This window comes from Coptis chinensis, chromosome 6 (assembly GCF_015680905.1).
Source record: "Coptis chinensis isolate HL-2020 chromosome 6, ASM1568090v1, whole genome shotgun sequence".
In the NCBI taxonomy this organism is placed as follows: Eukaryota; Viridiplantae; Streptophyta; class Magnoliopsida; order Ranunculales; family Ranunculaceae; genus Coptis; species Coptis chinensis.
The window spans coordinates 18,406,106-18,423,572 of record NC_141461.1 but is presented as its reverse complement, the minus strand read 5'-3'; the positions used below and the strand labels follow the sequence as shown (position 1 = coordinate 18,423,572).

Sequence of the window (17,467 nt, the reverse complement as noted above, 5' to 3'; positions counted from 1 at the left end):
ATCCTTTGTAAACACCTCGTTCGCATTTTATTTGCAAAATAGTGACAAATTGCAAATAATGACAAATTGACCTCGAATGAAAAACGACAAATACAGCCATATAACTGCGGTGAACAGAGGGAAAACTTATAAACGGGTTTAGTCATATTCAAATTGCAAACTGATTCCATGGTAACTAATTAAAGGTGAAATGAAGAGCAAACTGACTATGTCCGTAGTTACTAGCTAGTGCTTGGAGATGGATGTTGCATTCGAACATGTGCATTCAGGGTCTAATTTTATTTGATCGAAGCCCATATTCAGCCGAGTAAGTCAAAGTCCAAACACCCTATATGGATCTATAATATAAATAGTGCTCTAACAAAGCCATAAAATGAAACCCTAGCTAGATGTTGATACATCAAGAGGGGTGATATGATGATGTCGAGAGTTCCACACGACTTGGTCACCGAGATATTGTCATGGTTACCAGTAGGGTCTCTCATTCGTTTCAAGTGTATATGCAAGTCTTGGTTCCAATTTGTTGCGGCAGATCAGCAGTTCATCAAGTTAAAACATGGCCATTCAACAAAATCGAACAAGACCAGTATCATGGTAAGAGAATTTGATGAAAGTTACCTCAAAATGTACTATGGAGAATCTACTGATTTCGAGAAAGTGATACACTGCAAAAACCTTTTTACGACTCGGAGCATGCTATAAAACCTGTGTACGTTGGTTTTTGTAATGGAATACTATGTTTTATCCAAGATTATGCGTGGTCTTGTGCCAAGGATTTGCACTGGTGATCGTAGTGTTACTCTAACTACTAGTCCGAGCAGCTCCGGTAGTTCCTGTTTCCTATTTGCGTTTGGTTTTCATGAAGGTACTAATGAATATAAGGTCGTAATGATTGATCACTATAATTTGTTGATTAGTGTTTACACTCTAGGAAGTGGTATATGGAGAACTATTTACAAACTTCCAAATCCTATTAGTGGAGAAAGATCATCAAATGTACTTGTCAATGGCGCTCTTCACTGGATTTTGCTAAGACCTAATTGTAGTAATTTGATTGTTTCTTTGGATTTAAAAGATGAGGTGCTTAGACAGGTTCCACCCCCAAAAATTGATATTTCAAGTAGAATGGTGGTTGCGGAGTTGGGTGGATTGCTTTGCTTGTTCTTCTGTTACTTTTTCGTGGGCAAATTCAAATGTGGGTGATGAAAGAATACAGCATGGTCGAATCTTGGACACTAGAGTTTACAATTGAAGGACCCATGGCATGTGGTCCATTAAATTATGTGAGACCACTTGGTATTGGAAAGAATGTAATACTATATCTACGCGTTAATGCAAGCGAAGTAATTCTATACGACACGAATAGAAACTTATTCAAGGTTGTGGGAAGTTTCGTATCGGAGAGCTGTGTAGAATGTACTTGCTTTGGAAGCCTAGTTTCACCTAGAGTGATCGCCTCAAGAACAAAGAGAGGGTAAACTAGAAGAAATATTTATATAGGATGGGAAGTGGCGAATTTGTGCTTGCTCTTGGATCATGGCGCCCTTTTTTAAAGAATAGATTCACCACTCTTCTGATCTACTCTTTTGTATCGTCATATTGAGGCTTCCTGGATCCTCCTAGATTATTATGGGATACTGTGGTTCTATGCATATATTCTTATTTGCTCGGAGTACTATGCCTAATTGTATCGGTATGATATAACATCGTATTATACCTTCACTATAATATCTATGGCTTTCTCTCTCAACAATCTTTCTTGTCACCTTCTTTAAATGACTCTTCATTTGATTGGGTTAGTTGCCCGACACTAGAGCTGTTAGACGAGTGCTAACGCATGGACAATATTTTACTCCCATGGAGCAAAGACCGGTTCTAATTCTACAGTGTTCTTCGGTGTTCGACTATATAATTATGCAGTGTGTAAAAGGCTAATACTAAATTGTCTAATGAATTTTCTTGTTTGAAGTTTGAATATGAGGCAACTAGTAGTTTTAAGTGTCAATATGCATTGCATGTATTACCAATTGCATGTATTACCAATCAATAAGCAGCGTGATCAAGTACGTTTTAATATCTATTAATCGTATCCAGAGAAGAAATAGTCATATAATTATTTTAATGGGACTCTGTTCTTGGGTTCAAGGAATTCTGAGTTACAAATGCACAATTAATGACATGTAATTGATAATTGCCAAAAATTGGTTCATATACAACTGCAAAACTGTAATTTCTATTTTTATTATTTTATTATTATTATTTTTTGGTAAATAGTTACGGGTTAAGCAGACCCCCACATGTATTGATTAAAATCTCTCATACATGACATGTCTTGCATCCTTTTCGAGGATTACCGAAAGTTTTACATTATCATCGTACTCTTTTGACAACTTTGACAAATAGTATGCGGCTTGGTTTCCTTCCCTATACACATGCATCACCAACACTCTTTCTAGTTTACCAATTTTTCCCATAATAGCTGCCAAGATATTTGCACAATACCATGACAATTCTTCTTCTCCTTTGATGGCCTTGACTGCTCTGAGTGAATCAGACCCAATCTTTAGCTTCCTAGTGCCCAATAATATAATTCTGCTCCCATAAGCCCTGCATCAATTGCTAGGAGTTCCTGAGTTAGAAGTGACTTCTTCGTTGAGCTACCAGAGTATGCATGCTAGCACTGTTTCCCCAACATGGTTTCTTATCAACCCCCGGGCATCAACTCCGTTATCATTCTCGATGATGACTCATCATTGTGTTCAACATCAGCTCATCTTCATCGTCTTGACCAAGTAGTCCACCGAGATGCCTTTGCTTTAAACTTCACCTCAATGCCCAATGCCCAATGCTAAAGAGTTTCCTATTTCGGTCGATTCATGTCGAGGGAGCTTCTTTGAGTGCGCCTTGTAAGTATATATAGTTTGATTTCTCTAAACATCCTCCCAAAAACAACTTGTATACTCTTTGTTCTATTCTCAAATTTTCTTTTGTTCCTCTCCATCCAAATTGCATAAACAACAGCATTAACAAAGACTTTGTAGACCTCAGCTTCTACACTTGAGTCTCTGCATCTCCTTAGGATCCGATACCATTCAGAAGTAGAGCTAATGACTTGATCATTGATCCGTAAGTTTCTCTTTGTCATTGCCCAAAGTTGTGTTGAGAATGGGCAATCAAAATATAAATTCTTAGAGTTCTCCCTACTGGAATCACACAAGGAACATCTCGAGTTATTGATGATCTTCTTCTGAATTAATCGGTCTTGTGTAGGTAGGTGACCACCAAATAATTCCCAGCTTATAAACGAATGTTTGGGCAATACAAGCTTTCCCCAAACAAGTTTATACCACTTATTAACTTTTCGTATAATACTCTTAAGAGCATAATAAGCAGATTTGATTGTAAATCTACCTGAGCTTGTAGGCTTCCAAATGACCATATCTTCTTGTAAATTACTGTAGATTTTAGTATTGAGAATGGATTCCTTCAACTCACATGGGGGGAGATTTTGCACTACTGTATTCCATTTGTTATCAGAGATTAAGTCACTTACTCTTACATTTTCTGGCAACGCCAAGAGGTTTGCTTGAGGATGCTTAAGTAAAGGCTAATCATTGCACCATAAGTCGTGCCATACTAGAGTTTGTTCACCAGTAGCTATCAAATGTTTGACTAGCTTCATAATGTCTTCTCTATGCTTGAGAATGTTTCTCCAAACCCAAGAGCTATCTTGAGGTGCTTTCATAGTTCAAAATGGCTTTTCTCTAATCTGATTCTCCCACATCCATTGAACCCATAAAGTGTCTTCACAACTCACTAATTTAAAAATGAGTCCACAGTAAGCTGATATGTTCCATATTCTAGGGTCAACAATCCCTAGACCACCTTGCTCTTTACTTAGTCGCATAGTTGCATTGCTAGCGTGATGCATCTTCTTCAGCATTTGGGGCCCTGCCCATATAAATCTGTTGCAGATCTTTGCCACTTTATCAAGTACTTGTTTAGGAAGAATGAAGTTTCTCACCCAATAAGTATGGAGAGAGGAGAGAACTGAGTGGACTAGTTGAACCCTTCCGGCATGTGAGAGTGCTATATTCTTCCAATTTATGATCCTGCAAGTCAGCTTTTCTTCAAGTGGAAGGCAATCTTTCTTGTTAATTCTGGTGGAAGTAAGCGGTAGCCCAAGGTAAGTAATAGGTGGAGTGACCAAAGAAACTCCCAATAAATTAGCGAGTTGTTGTCCTTCATATGCTGCCATACTTCCAATTAGCGAACTGTAAAATGGTTGTGTTGCAAACTACTGTTATAGCAGGGGGCTGCAACTGTAGTTGTATTCACATTTGAGTTTTCTTCTTCGATGGCTAGGTAAGACATTTCTTTTGAGCCATCAGAATTCAGAAGCATTATAGAGACCACTGAAGACAAAAAATGTCTATGTTTGCAGTTATAGCAATAGGAGCGTGCCTTTCCCACTTCATATTTCGAACTTCTTAACCTTCATCATGGGACGTCTTATAGTTGATGTCGAAAACAAACACTATACTCAAGGCAGCCTCAGCATTGGACTTGAGGTGACCTCCAAAGAGAAAAACTCATTGAACCCAAGGCAGCACAGCCGTAAGATTTCATCTCGAGAAAATCAGATGGATATTGGGTTTCCACATACTACATTCTAGAAAAATTAACAACAGGTTTTTCATTCAAAGCATCAAGAACATACCAACGTGATTTGCTTCATCCAAAGCAATTGGGTGCATCAACTTCCAGCAGCAATGTATTCAGCCTCAGCTGTGGACAAGGAGATGGAATTTTGCTTCTTGCTTTGCCAAGCAATTAGGTTGTTACCAATATAATAACACGCACCAGATGTACTCTTCCTATCATCAGCATTACTAGCCCAGTCGGCATCCGAATAACCAGCGATCTCACAATTAGTATCTCTAGTATACCACAAGCCATACCTAGAAGTAGCATGAACATAACAAAGAATGTGTTTTACTGCAAGGAAATGAGACTCCTTAGAACAAGCTTGATATCTAGCACACGCACCAACACTAAACGCAATATCAGGACGACTCGCAGTGAGATACAATAAGCTTCCAATGATGCTTATGTACAATTTTATATCTCCATCTTTACCAAAGTTGTCCTTACTCAACTTAGTCGTTGTACTCATGGGAGTTCGAGTATGCTTACCTGAGTCCATACCAAACTTTTTCAGAATATCTCTAGCATATTTAGACTGAGAAATGAAAATCCCATTGTCCAATTGTTTTACTTAGAGACCAAGAAAATAATTTAGTTCACCCACCATACCCATTTCAAATTCGGTTCGCATAAGATCAGCAAAGGAAAGAGCATGGTGTTCAGAGGTAGAACCAAACACAATGTCATCCACATAGACCTGAGCAATAAGCATATAATCCTTACCATGCTGCACAAACAAAGTCTTATCTACTCCGCCCTTAGAAAAACCTTGTTCTAAAAGAAAGGCAGTAAGGCGCTCATACCAAGCTCTAGGAGCCTGTTTAAGACCATAAAGAGCCTTCTGAAGACGATAAACATGAGTAGGATGGTGTGGATCAACAAATCCTTTTGGTTGCTCCACATACACCTCCTCCTGAAGAATGCCATTTAAAAAAGCACTCTTAACATCCATCTGAAATAGCTTAAATTTCATATGACAAGCCATAGCAAGAAAAGCCTAACAGACTCTAATCGAGCAACAGGATCAAACGTCTTATCAAAATCAATCCCCTCAACTTGGCTATACCCCTGTGCAACCAATCTAGCCCTGTTCCGAACAATAATAGCAAATTCATCAGTTTTATTTTTAAAAATCCATTTGGTGCCTATGACATTAATGTGTAAAGGACGAGGAACAAGATACCCCACATCACTACGAACAAACTGACCAAGCTCTTCTTGCATTGCAAGGAGCCAATCCTCATCAACAAGAGCCTCATAAATATTCTTTGGCTCGATCACAGAAACATAGCAAACATAATGAATGGTATTCTTAATTTTATTCCTAGTTTGCATGTCATCACTCAAGTTACCAATCACATCTTGGACATAATGATGTTGTTACACTCTAACAGAAGCCTTATCAAAAGTCACTGGCTGGATGAAGCCAGTATTTGGTGCAAGTTCATTTGTGTGTGGAGATTCGTGTTCACTAGAAGACGAGTCTGCTGCATTTATAGACTTAACATGTGAAGGTACCTTAGTGATAGATGGTGTAGTAGGGAAGTGTTTAGGAGCTAGTGTAGTGGGACTCTGAACAAACATGTCATATGTAGCCTCATCATCAACAATAGTGTGCACAAGAGTATCATCAACAACCATATTACATGATTCCATAATAGTCTGAGTACGTTCATTATAGACTCTAAAAGCATGACTATTAGAATAATACCCAAGTAAAATACCTTTGTCTCCTTGAGTATCAAATTTGAACAGACTTTCACGATCTCTACACACATAACAAGAACTTCCAAAAATACGAAAGTATTGAACATTAGGTTTCTTGCCATACCAAAGTTCATAAGCTGTTTTTAAAGTGTTAGGGTGAAGATAAACCCTATTTACAATATAACAAGTTGTATGAACAGCCTCAGCCCAAAAATGTCTGGATAGACTCTTATTATGCAGCATAACTCGAGCCATCTCTTGAAGAACACAGTTCTTCCTCTCAACCACCCCATTCTGCTGAGGGGTACGAGGAGCTGAGAACTCTTGCCAAGTTCTATTGGCAATGCAATACTCAATGACACCTGTACTTCGAATGTAAGTGATTTGGGTATCTTTTTCATTTTGAACCCATAAGCAAATAGCTTGGAATTCCAGAAAAGTGTTTGACTTCTCTCTAAAAAAAACAGTCCATGTGAATCTAGTAAAGTCATCAACCATCACAAGAATGTATCGCTTACCACCAATACTAGCAGTCCGCATAGGACCCATAAGGTCCATATGAATTAATTCTAAAGGGTACGATGTAGCAATGTCTTTAACCTTTTTGTGGGAACTCCGAATTTGTTTTTCCGACTTGACAAGGTCCATAAATAACATCTTTAAGTCTGCCAAGTTTGGGAAGGCCTCTAACTAGGTCATTTCTAGTGATTTTGTCAAGGTCTTTAAAATTAATGTGACCTAATCTTTGATGCCACAACTGAATCTCATCAAGTTTTGCCAATTTGCAACTAGTAACTGATAAGAGCCCAAAACTGTAGTTTTAACCCCTTTAACAATATCGCTTTTGACCAATTATGTGATTAATAAGTAAGAGTTAGTATTGTTATCGTGTTCTTGTGTATTTCAGGCATTGGAGTCGAATATGTGCAGAAATGTGTCCCTTTTGCGAGATAAAGAAGTAAAGATTGGTTGTTAAGAAGTTCTATGATTAAAGGCCAAGATTCAAAGAGAAAAAGTCTTTTTAAAGCCCGGTGAAAGCTAAAAAGTCAAAGTCAACGCGGGTAGAAATAGCGCACAAAAGTCAGTAGAACTTCCGGAAGCTGTATCTTTGGACTCAGACCTCAGAATTGGGCCTACCTTATGTCAAAATGACCGGATCGGAACGAGCTTTCCAATGGTCCAAGCCTTGGCCCAATTAGAAGAGCAGAAGTAGACGAAAAGGCTATTGAAGTCAAATCTAGTTGAAAAGGCCTCTGTGGACTGAAGAAATTGGGTTTTGGGCTCGATTTTCCGGCCCAAAACATGGCTCCTCAGCCCATGCATGAAAAAATGGATTTGGTTTCCTCCATTTGAAGACACAAGACTTAGCTCTTAAGTATCTAGTTTTTTCCCTTAGCAATTATCCAAGAACTTATTTTTAGATCTCATTTTTACATTCAATTAATTAGTTTTAGAACAAAGTAGATTATTATTTAGAATCAGATTTCGTTTTATAATAAAATATTAGTTTTTCATTTCAATTTAGTTTATTGATTCAATTCTTATTTAGATTTAGTTGTCTTAAATTCATAATTAGTTTGTTTTAATTTGATAATTAGTATTCATAATCTTAGTTCTAAATTAGTTTTAAATTCAGTTTAATCCATTTTGAATCTTAGACTATTGTTAAATTAGATTATAAAGTTTAATAATTTATTCAATAATGAGTTGTTATATTTGTTCTTGTTTAAGAAATGATAGTATAATGATTCAAGACTAAAACCTCCATCAGAGGGGTTTGAAGAAGTTTTGATGAAACTTGATTTCGATTAGCGTAGACTAGTTCGTAATATTTTATTCCATTCTAGAAAGTAATTATTTCATCATGAGAATGAGTTTGATTGCTTCACATGCTAGTTGTTAGTTGGTAGAGATTACCATGAACAATTAGGGATTAGAAACACCCAACTGTTATGCGGAAGCATTGCAATTCGGATTACGACAATTTTTTGTTAGTAAATTAAGTCGAGTTAAGGTAGAATCAAATTCCCCTAATTCATTATCATATAGTCAATTTAGTATTTTAGTATTTTGAATTATCGCATCTTGATTAGTATAACATCCATCATTACTCTCATCGACTTTGATAGAACTGATAATCTTAGTTAACGTGAATTTTAAAGAACTAGGAGTGGAACAAATTCTCTACTCCACTATATTGCAATAGCATCGAGAGTAGAAAATTTTGATAACATAAGTGTAAATAAATTTTATTTTTACTTGCGTTTGAGTCCGTTGCTTATTCGTATGTAAAACTATCGTTTTACATTTTATCAGTAACTAAGGGCTCCTGATGGATTGCGTAACAATTATCAGAAGTTCTTGTACCAGTTATCACACACTGTCCATTAACATTAAGAACCTTACAAATATCTTTTTGAAAACTGATGTGGTGTTTGTGGCATAATTGACTAATACTAATCAGAATAGCCTATAAATCTTTAACCAAAAGAACAATCTAACCATTAGGAAGACCAAGACCATCTATAGTGCCTTAACCAATAACTTGTGATTGGTTACCATCACCAAAGGTGACATGCATTACCTCTTTTGAATGGAGTAAAGTTGCTAAACTTGCTAAACTTGGTGGCATCACCCACTGTCCAAATACCACTGGGCAATTTGACAGGAGGCATGAAGAGCAGTAACAACCACCTTGCACGTGAGCTGTGGACAAAGGTCATCTTTCCTTACCCAAATAGTTTTTAGCTTCCTCGCTGAAGTATGAGAATTAGCTGGAGATGAAATTGATTTAGTGTGACGAGAGGTTTTGTACACATTCCTGTCATTAGCCTTCATATGTTTCTTTTGCTGCATATTCATGAAACTGTTAGGAGTCCAAGTGTGATAATATGATTTTTGTCGAAAGGGCACATAAGAATTCCGAAATCTATTTCCATGAAAAGAAGAATAATGATTGTACCAACAAAAAGGCGCAAGATGTCCCATTCTACCACAAGCATAACATGTAAACACTTTATGTTTGACAATAGACTTTGACTCAAACCGAACCTTTTGAACAGAAAGTTTCTTATGAGATCTTACATTGTTTCTGCTAACACTAGGAAAGACCATAGTTGCAGGATATTCCTTAGCTTTCACAAAAGTAATGGCGCGAGAGGTATTTGAAGATGATGTATTGGCATCATTATAACCCAGACCTCTCTTGTCAGAATGAGATTTACCCACCCCAAGCATTTTGTCAAGTTGTTAAGCACCATTAGTGAAGGCTTGAAGTTGATGTTGAGTATACACCAAGTCTTTCTTGGTCTGCTCAAGTTCAGCCAAGACAGATTTGCATTTTTCTTTGCTATCAAAATTCTTTCTCTTTAGAATATCAATTTTGCTTAAAAAAGTTTGTTTTTCCTGTTCAAACAATTCAGCCTGAATATTGTACTCCTCAACTCAAGATAAAACTTGAGCATTAAGTGCGTCAAGCTTGACTATAATATTTTTATTTGTCTTGTCAAGCTTGATACACTTGGCAACAGAGTTAGAGTACATCTCAGCCCAATCGTCATCAGTAACACTCGACTCAAAATTATTCAACTTACTACTTGCAAAACTATCTTTGTCAGATTCCACAAGATTTCCACAAAGACTAGCACCATACACAACATAGTTAACAATTTCATCAGCTTGGGAATCATCAAGTTCAGTCTCGTCATCACTATCATCCCAAGATATAGAAATATTGGCTTTCCTTTTTCTCTAATGGTTTCTTATTCAATTTCGTAGGACAATTGTGAGCATAGTGACCGAACCTATTACACTTATAACATTGGACTTTCGAGAAATCAGTAAAAGACTTGTCTGGTCTATTTTCAGTTTTGAACCTATCATGAGGTTTTGACACTTGATTATTAAATTGCCCTTTATTAGTAAATTCTCTTTGATGTTTCATTTTCAAAAGTTTCTAGAAATCTCTAGAAATAAGAGCAATCTTATGATCAATATCAAAAGACTCATCGTCGAGAGAGACATCATTTTCAGAGAAATCCTTAGAAGAATTAGAATAAGATGAACTCTTGAAAGCTAAATTCTTATTCTTCTGAGGATTTTCATACTCTAATTCCATCTCAAAAGTGTGCAATTTGCCTGCAAGAGTCTCAATGGACATTGTTTTTATATCATATGCCTCTTGAATGCTGGATACTCTAAACCAAAAGCCATGCTAGAGTTGATCACATCTTGGAGACGGATAAAGAATTCATCAAATGTCTCACTATCTTCCATTTTCATGGTCTCAAATTAAGTAGTAAGCAACTCAAGTTTACTCTCTTTGACAGCACTATCGCCTTCATGCGAAATAACAAGCTTATCCCAAGCCTCTTTTGAAGTGGTACAAGTGGAAATGCTTCTGAATTCATTAGGATTCATGGCCATGAAGATAGCACTACGACCCTTATTATTATGACCAGACAATGTCTTCTCAACATCAGGCCATTGGTTTCTAGGTTTTAAGGAATTCATAGTAGTGTCACCAGACCCGATAGTTTGAGTAGAATGAACCCAACAATCTTCTATAGCTATCCAAACAACATCACCTAAGGCTTGTAGGTAAGTTGTCATTCTAGCTTTCTAGTAGGGAAAAATTTTCCCATTAAATTGAGGAGGTCGATTAGAAGTACCAAACTTATCAACTTCCATCTAAATATTTTTTGAGGAACCAAAAAGGATTACGCCTAGGCTTTTAAACCTTTAAGAGCGTAACCGCTCTGATACCAATTGAAAATTCCTCCAAACACATTTAAATGAATTTTGAATGATGCAACATACTAGTACGATGATTTATGATAGGGAGAGAAAGTAAAACATAAAGAAACAACTAAGCAAAGAGAACACAGAATTTTTTAACGTGGTAAACCTAATCACTGGGAAACATCCACGTCATTACCTATCTCAGGTAGTGAGATAAAAATCCACTATATAAATCAATCAGTTACAAAGTAAGAATACTCACAACGGGGATCAAGTCCCATGATTACCCGAATATCATACTCCTCAATATTGTAACCTTTCACCTCCTTTTGCAGGAAGAAGAATCACTCATTTCGCAAGAGCCACCAACAATTAACAAGTATGGAAGAACTCAATTTAGTGATCTCATGTAGTCGCAACAATAAGATCACTAGATTGACAAGATGAAGAAATCCACTTCAATATCTCCAACAAACTTTCTGGTGAAAAAGATGTCCTTTACCGTGTGAGTTTTTCTCTTTTTAAAGCAACCTTGAACTCACTAGATCAACCCTGTTACGACTCTCTCAACAAGATTTCATATTTGAGAATCTCGCATCTGTTTTAATCTCTCAATCCATATCCAATTTTGTTGATGTCGATCTTTTTACTTCTATAGTTATCACTGTATTTCCCTTTAACTGATGAACCCAAAACATAGTTTGGCCTAAACACAATATGGGCTTTTCAGGATCAAATTCATTTAAATCACCAAGATCCGTCTTTTTTCTTCAACACGATTCCTAAAGTAACTTTCCATCGAGAACAACTCACCTGACCATTCTTGTCCTCAGTGAATGAAAAAATCTTTTTCTGGGCCTAGATTGATGGGCTGTTACATCTTACTATATTAGAAAATTCTGGGGGTCGATGAACAGGAATTTTGACGTACGTCACAGGGGCAGAATCGTCATTTCACTTTCTGTTGTGGGGGAAAATTGTCAATTCACAAGAGGATAGAACAAACAATAAAAAAGTCTAGAGAGAGAGAGTACGAAGGGGGAAGGGAAGGAAACCAACTCTTTCTTCTCCCCTGGCCTAAAATCTAGAAAATGCCTACACAAAATTCGAGACAGAAAAAAGATACTGGCTTTAGTTATTCCAAGTAGGAAGGAGAAGACCCTTGCTGGGATTATTAGAGAGATTGATGATTATTTCTTGAAAGCTTCAGCATCGGGGAGGAATGTGATTATGCTATTGGATATCAATAGGAATGATGACTCTCTTTATCATAATTTTGGAGAAAGCATGAGTAAGAACTGATTAATATTTCGTTGTATAATATGTTTGTTACCTGATTAGTATTAAAGACCCAACAAACTTAACTTACAAGTTTCGCCTCACAGAGCATGTTTATATATCACTAGCTTTGTAGTTTTTGTGGTTATTGTAGCTGTGAAAACTGTGGTGATATGTGTGATTGTTTTTTGGTGTATGTAGTATCTGCAGTGAGGTTGATGAGAATAGAGTATGGGGGCTCATTTGCTGACCTTTTGAACACGAAAGGAAAGGTTCAGGTGCTAATGAGATGGGATATGTTGAAAGAACACTTGGTTTTTGTATGCGTAAATTGGATGATAGAGATCTTAGATTGGTACTTTTCTTTCTCCATTATGAATAGTTGTCAACACTTTGAAAAAGATGCATATGACATATGTGCTTCTGTTGGTCTTACAAGACTTTATGATAACCTAGGCCTGATCGTGATTGCGTGACCCATCATTTTTATTTGTTTATAAGTGACATATATTGTTGGAGGTACTATTCGTTGGAGACGATATCTTGATCATCTCATAGTAGCATTGTGCCACGATGAGAGGGCGTTTAGATCCATGGAACCTCTTCTCTTGCAGGTATTACAATTAAGTCCATGGAAGCAGCTTCCATACCAAATAAAGGAAATTGCTGCCAATGATGAACCAACATGTCTATAGCTGACCTTATAACTGGTTTAGTATAGGATTTTCCTAATATTTTTGGAGTGCAGCAAAATGAAAACCATTTACTTGTTTCTTTGTTTATCAAAATGGCTTTGATGGTTATGCCTTACCACCTGCCTTAATTACTCACGAAGTTTATTTTTTTGGTTATTAGATTCTTCGAATTGTGTTCTATGAGATTCTCAAGCTGGATATGCCACCGTATGTTGTTATAGACGAGGTAAACTTCAATGTCCAGCCTCAGTTTTTGATAAATCATTAGGATTTAGCAGAAACGGTGTGAAAAATTGACACCATCATTTACACTAGAGTCGGTATGTCACTACCCCAAGTGTCTAGATGGTTGATAATGTACATCAGGTATCCAAAAATAGACACATAAAGACATGTGTATTTACACGGACGATGACACTAAGTTTGTACGCGTCAGTTTTCTTGGTATGTAGTATCTCTTAAATGGCAAACAAAGTGGCAAATCTTAAGATCTCTACCTGCATTCCAATCATACACTGTTAAAAGGTGTGTAGATGAGGTTAATTATTTATCATTTTTATAGTTTTGCATATATGCATTTTTCTAGCACGAAAAAGTCTAATATCTATCATGCTCCAGTCACTGGTTTGGGGTAGTTACCTCTGGGGTTCTAAGCAACAACCTCATTATGGAAAGATGTACTTACTAATTTATTTATCTTTTGAGCGTTATGATATTGCAGAATGTAACGCTTGCAAAGGTTGCTTTTAGGCATGGTGCAGGGAACATGGTGAATGGCATTCTGCGGAGATTAGTTTTTCTTAAGGTTTGACATCTTATGAATACATGTTTCATTTGTTAACAAAACCAAACAAACAACAATGTAGCTACATTCGTTCACTGTTTTTTTAATGTAGTTGTTGAGGTTGCGAAGTTCATGACTGTGGTTTGTTTTACAGGGAAGCGGTGCAAGTCTTCTAAGGTCTTTAGTGCACTTTCTTGGAGTTGGTCTTCAAGATCCCTCCATTCTAGCAAGGATGCTATAGACTTTAATGAACCTGGTGAACCTTTCAAGCCTGGTGCACATGGTGTTACACCCTAGATAAAATTTATGTTGAGGAAGAGAAGTTGTACAAGGAAGTTAAGGTAACTGTACGTAATTTAGTTTGTTTTTAAACATTGTAACAATATATGTAAACTCCATGCAACTTATATTTGGACAAATAATCAATTTCATATTAATAGGTAAGATAATGACTTTCCGTAGGCTGTTAAGTGTTGTTAGGATGTTAACAAGTGATGACTAAGGGCAAGTTAGTTAGGAGAAGAGGGTTCATGTTAGATAGGGATTCAAGAAGAGATTTTTTCTCTTTTGTGAGTCCACTATTACTTCTCTTACCCTGCAATTTATAGCCAAGTGACCGAATGTGGTGTGAAAGTAATGGCATGCTGATAATTTGAGAGTTCCAACACATTCTTTCTTCTCAATTATGGCCTACACAAAATTCAATCTAGATTATCCTTTCTCTCATCTTCTCATGATTTTTTGTTCCAGTCCTGATTCGTGGAGAAGATCAATATGAAGCTTTCATTATCTGAGGAAAAAAATCCAAATAAATAGAAGATCCATTTTATTGGCAGTGAGACTATTATTCAAAACTTCAACAAAAGATTGGTTCAAATCTGAGAAGTTAAATGAAGGTTTGTCCTGATCGATCATTCTCCATGTTTGTTGATTTGTTTTCTTTTCATCCATATTATGTTTGTTGTTGTGTTCGTTCCAAGTTTCTATGGTCTGAGTTTTATTGGATTGGTGGTTAAATTTTATAATGAAATCATGTTTACTAAAATGGATAACGTTTTTTGTGTTGGTAAGCTAGTTGACCATATGATTGAATGAATCGATTATCCATTCTTTGGGTTTTCATATTAGCCTAATCATAGTTTTTAATTAATTAGGTTTATATTCTTCCAGATTATTATATAGGTAATACAATCTTTCCATATTGTATAACCATTCGATTAAGAACTTCGTCCTTTTTGGAGATATTTGTTGCGGGTAATAGTTGAATAAGTTCTTACACAATGCCTTTCCCAGACTTTCTTTTGTTTTTTTTTACTATCTTTTCCTTATTGCTTTTACAGTTTGATATTACCTACTCAAGCCATCTGTTCTCGGGGGATCTTTGTTCCAAAAAATATGTCCAATAATTGGGTATGAATATTCTTTTCTTTTTTTTTTTTGAATATGTATGGTTTTTGTCTTATCAATATTATTTTAACTGTTCAAGACATTCAATGGTCATGCCTTCTCTGGATATGTATGGTGTTTGTCAGATCAAAATTATTTTACATGTTCAAGACATTCAATAGTCATGTCTAAACTCTTAGGATTATAGATTTGATCTTTTAGGCATGATTGTCTAAACTCTTAGGATTAGAGATTAGATGGCTTCTTTAAAGTTAAGCTATTGTTTTGTTTTGTTTTTAAAAAAAAATTAGTTACCAGCTGAACCTTTTTCTATGTTGTTCGTTAAAGGGAAAGTAAATTAAGTCTTTGGTATCTCCATTCTCTGGAACCAGTCAGCACTAAGTAGTTTTTCCACAAAATAGCAAGCAAACACATAATTTGTGTCTCATGAGTGGACGTGGATACCCCCATCTGTATGAATGAAAACAAATATAGTTTTATTGAAGGTAACATGTAGAGGGAGGCGAGTAGCTAATATTCTCTGTTGCTCCACGTCTCCAGCTGAGTGTGAGCGACGTTGGTAGAAGTAATTTATGAGGGGTGAATGGTTAGTTGGGGAGCTTGGAGTTAAACATGACCTCCACGTTTTTTGTTTTGTCTTAAGTTTTGATTTCGTAGAATGATTGCATATAATGTTATAGTTATTTCTCATAAAATATAAAATGAAGGCAAACGTATTACTGCTATATAGTGGATCTCATTCTAGCATTGATATGCCATGCACCAGTTTCAGTCACTCTTGATGGTAGGGTGTCAAAGTAAGTATTTGGATGATACTTATCAAGTACCAAAGGAAGTATTTGCATTATATTATTCATTTTTAGTTGTTGTTTTCTATCAAGCTGTCACTCAAATTTTCATTAGTCATAACCATGTTTAACACAACATTAGTAAGGTACGTTAAGGGCAATAAGTTACTTAACATTGTATGATTGACTTATACTTCTTATTATATTAATTTCAGTTTTAATATAACACAACCATGACCTGGTCTTTTATCGGATAATACTTTTTGACGCTTGATTTTACTTCTTTTCCTCAATAATAAACTGTTTATGTAAGATTTTGTTCAACATCTACTGTTTTATGTGGAGTTTCCAATTTCATCTGATTCCACGGGAAAAGATTACAAAAATATGTGAGGTGTCGGCCATATTTGGTTCACTACATATCAGTTGGAGTTGTTTGCTACATATTTGTCGACTGTTGTGTCTTGGCAGAAGGCCACGCTACAACATAGTTTTTATTAGAGAGCATTTTGACCACCTTCATCTCTTTTTGTTTCCTTAATTTTCTTGGTAAAGTAATAGGTTCATAAAAGATATGTTGTGGTTAATAATCATTGGTTTAGTTGAATTTTGTGTTTAACTATATGTATTAATAATTGTTCCACTGAAGAAATATCTTTGTCTAAACCGCTTGAACAGTCTTGCAGAGCCAGCTGAAGAGTTGCAAAAATCGTATGAGCAATTTCTTTGTCATATGAAGCTATACATAAAAAAGAAAAGCAGGACAATGCCTTTTCTTTGTTACCCGCTGGTTTTCGTTCTATCTTCTCAAAATTATTATAATCTAATCTGCAGCTGATGCACTTCAGCACCAGGAACGAAGAGCTACCATGGCTAGCTACAAGGTGCACTCACTCATATAACAAGAAAAATGAAAAAGATCAACCAAGTCACTTGCAGAGCTGAAACTGGGACCTTGGGAGCTAATTTAAAAGTAAAAAATAGTGATCTTAAAGGTGTTGATGCCAAAATGTTTGAGGAAGACGTATCCACAGACAAGCAGGATGGGATATCATTTTGAGTCAAAGGCTCTCTTTTCTTCTAACCACTTCTCAAAGCAAAAAGAGAGTATTGATGTGGAACTAGATAAAGCTAAAACATTCTTTCTTGGCACGTGTTCTTCATATTGTGAAGAGTTATTATTTCTGTTGTCAATGTAAAAATTGAATTTCTAAGGTTTGTCTGCCTATTTTTTCATGGTTTTAGAGGAACAGGTTTAGTTTGGATGTCAAAATCTTTTAAAGACCTATTCTTCTACATATATTCTGCTGCCCTGTTCAAATCTGTATCGTTATCACGTGCTTTTGCACGTGCATGATGCT

At 36.1% G+C, this 17,467-nt stretch overlaps 1 long non-coding RNA gene across 2 annotated transcripts; it reads left to right on the top strand.

Annotated features, from left to right (window-relative positions):
• The first annotated feature begins 12,191 nt into the window (after positions 1-12,191).
• LOC147491902 (uncharacterized) lies at positions 12,192-17,342 on the top strand. Of its 2 annotated transcripts, none has more exons than XR_015199930.1 (7): positions 12,192-12,445; positions 12,634-12,787; positions 12,934-13,046; positions 13,288-13,353; positions 14,066-14,252; positions 15,252-15,321; positions 16,941-17,342. It is a non-coding gene; the product is annotated as an uncharacterized LOC147491902 (long non-coding RNA). The 2 variants fall into 2 exon arrangements; XR_015199929.1 differs by having other exon boundaries at positions 16,785-17,342.
• Positions 17,343-17,467: the final 125 nt, after the last annotated feature.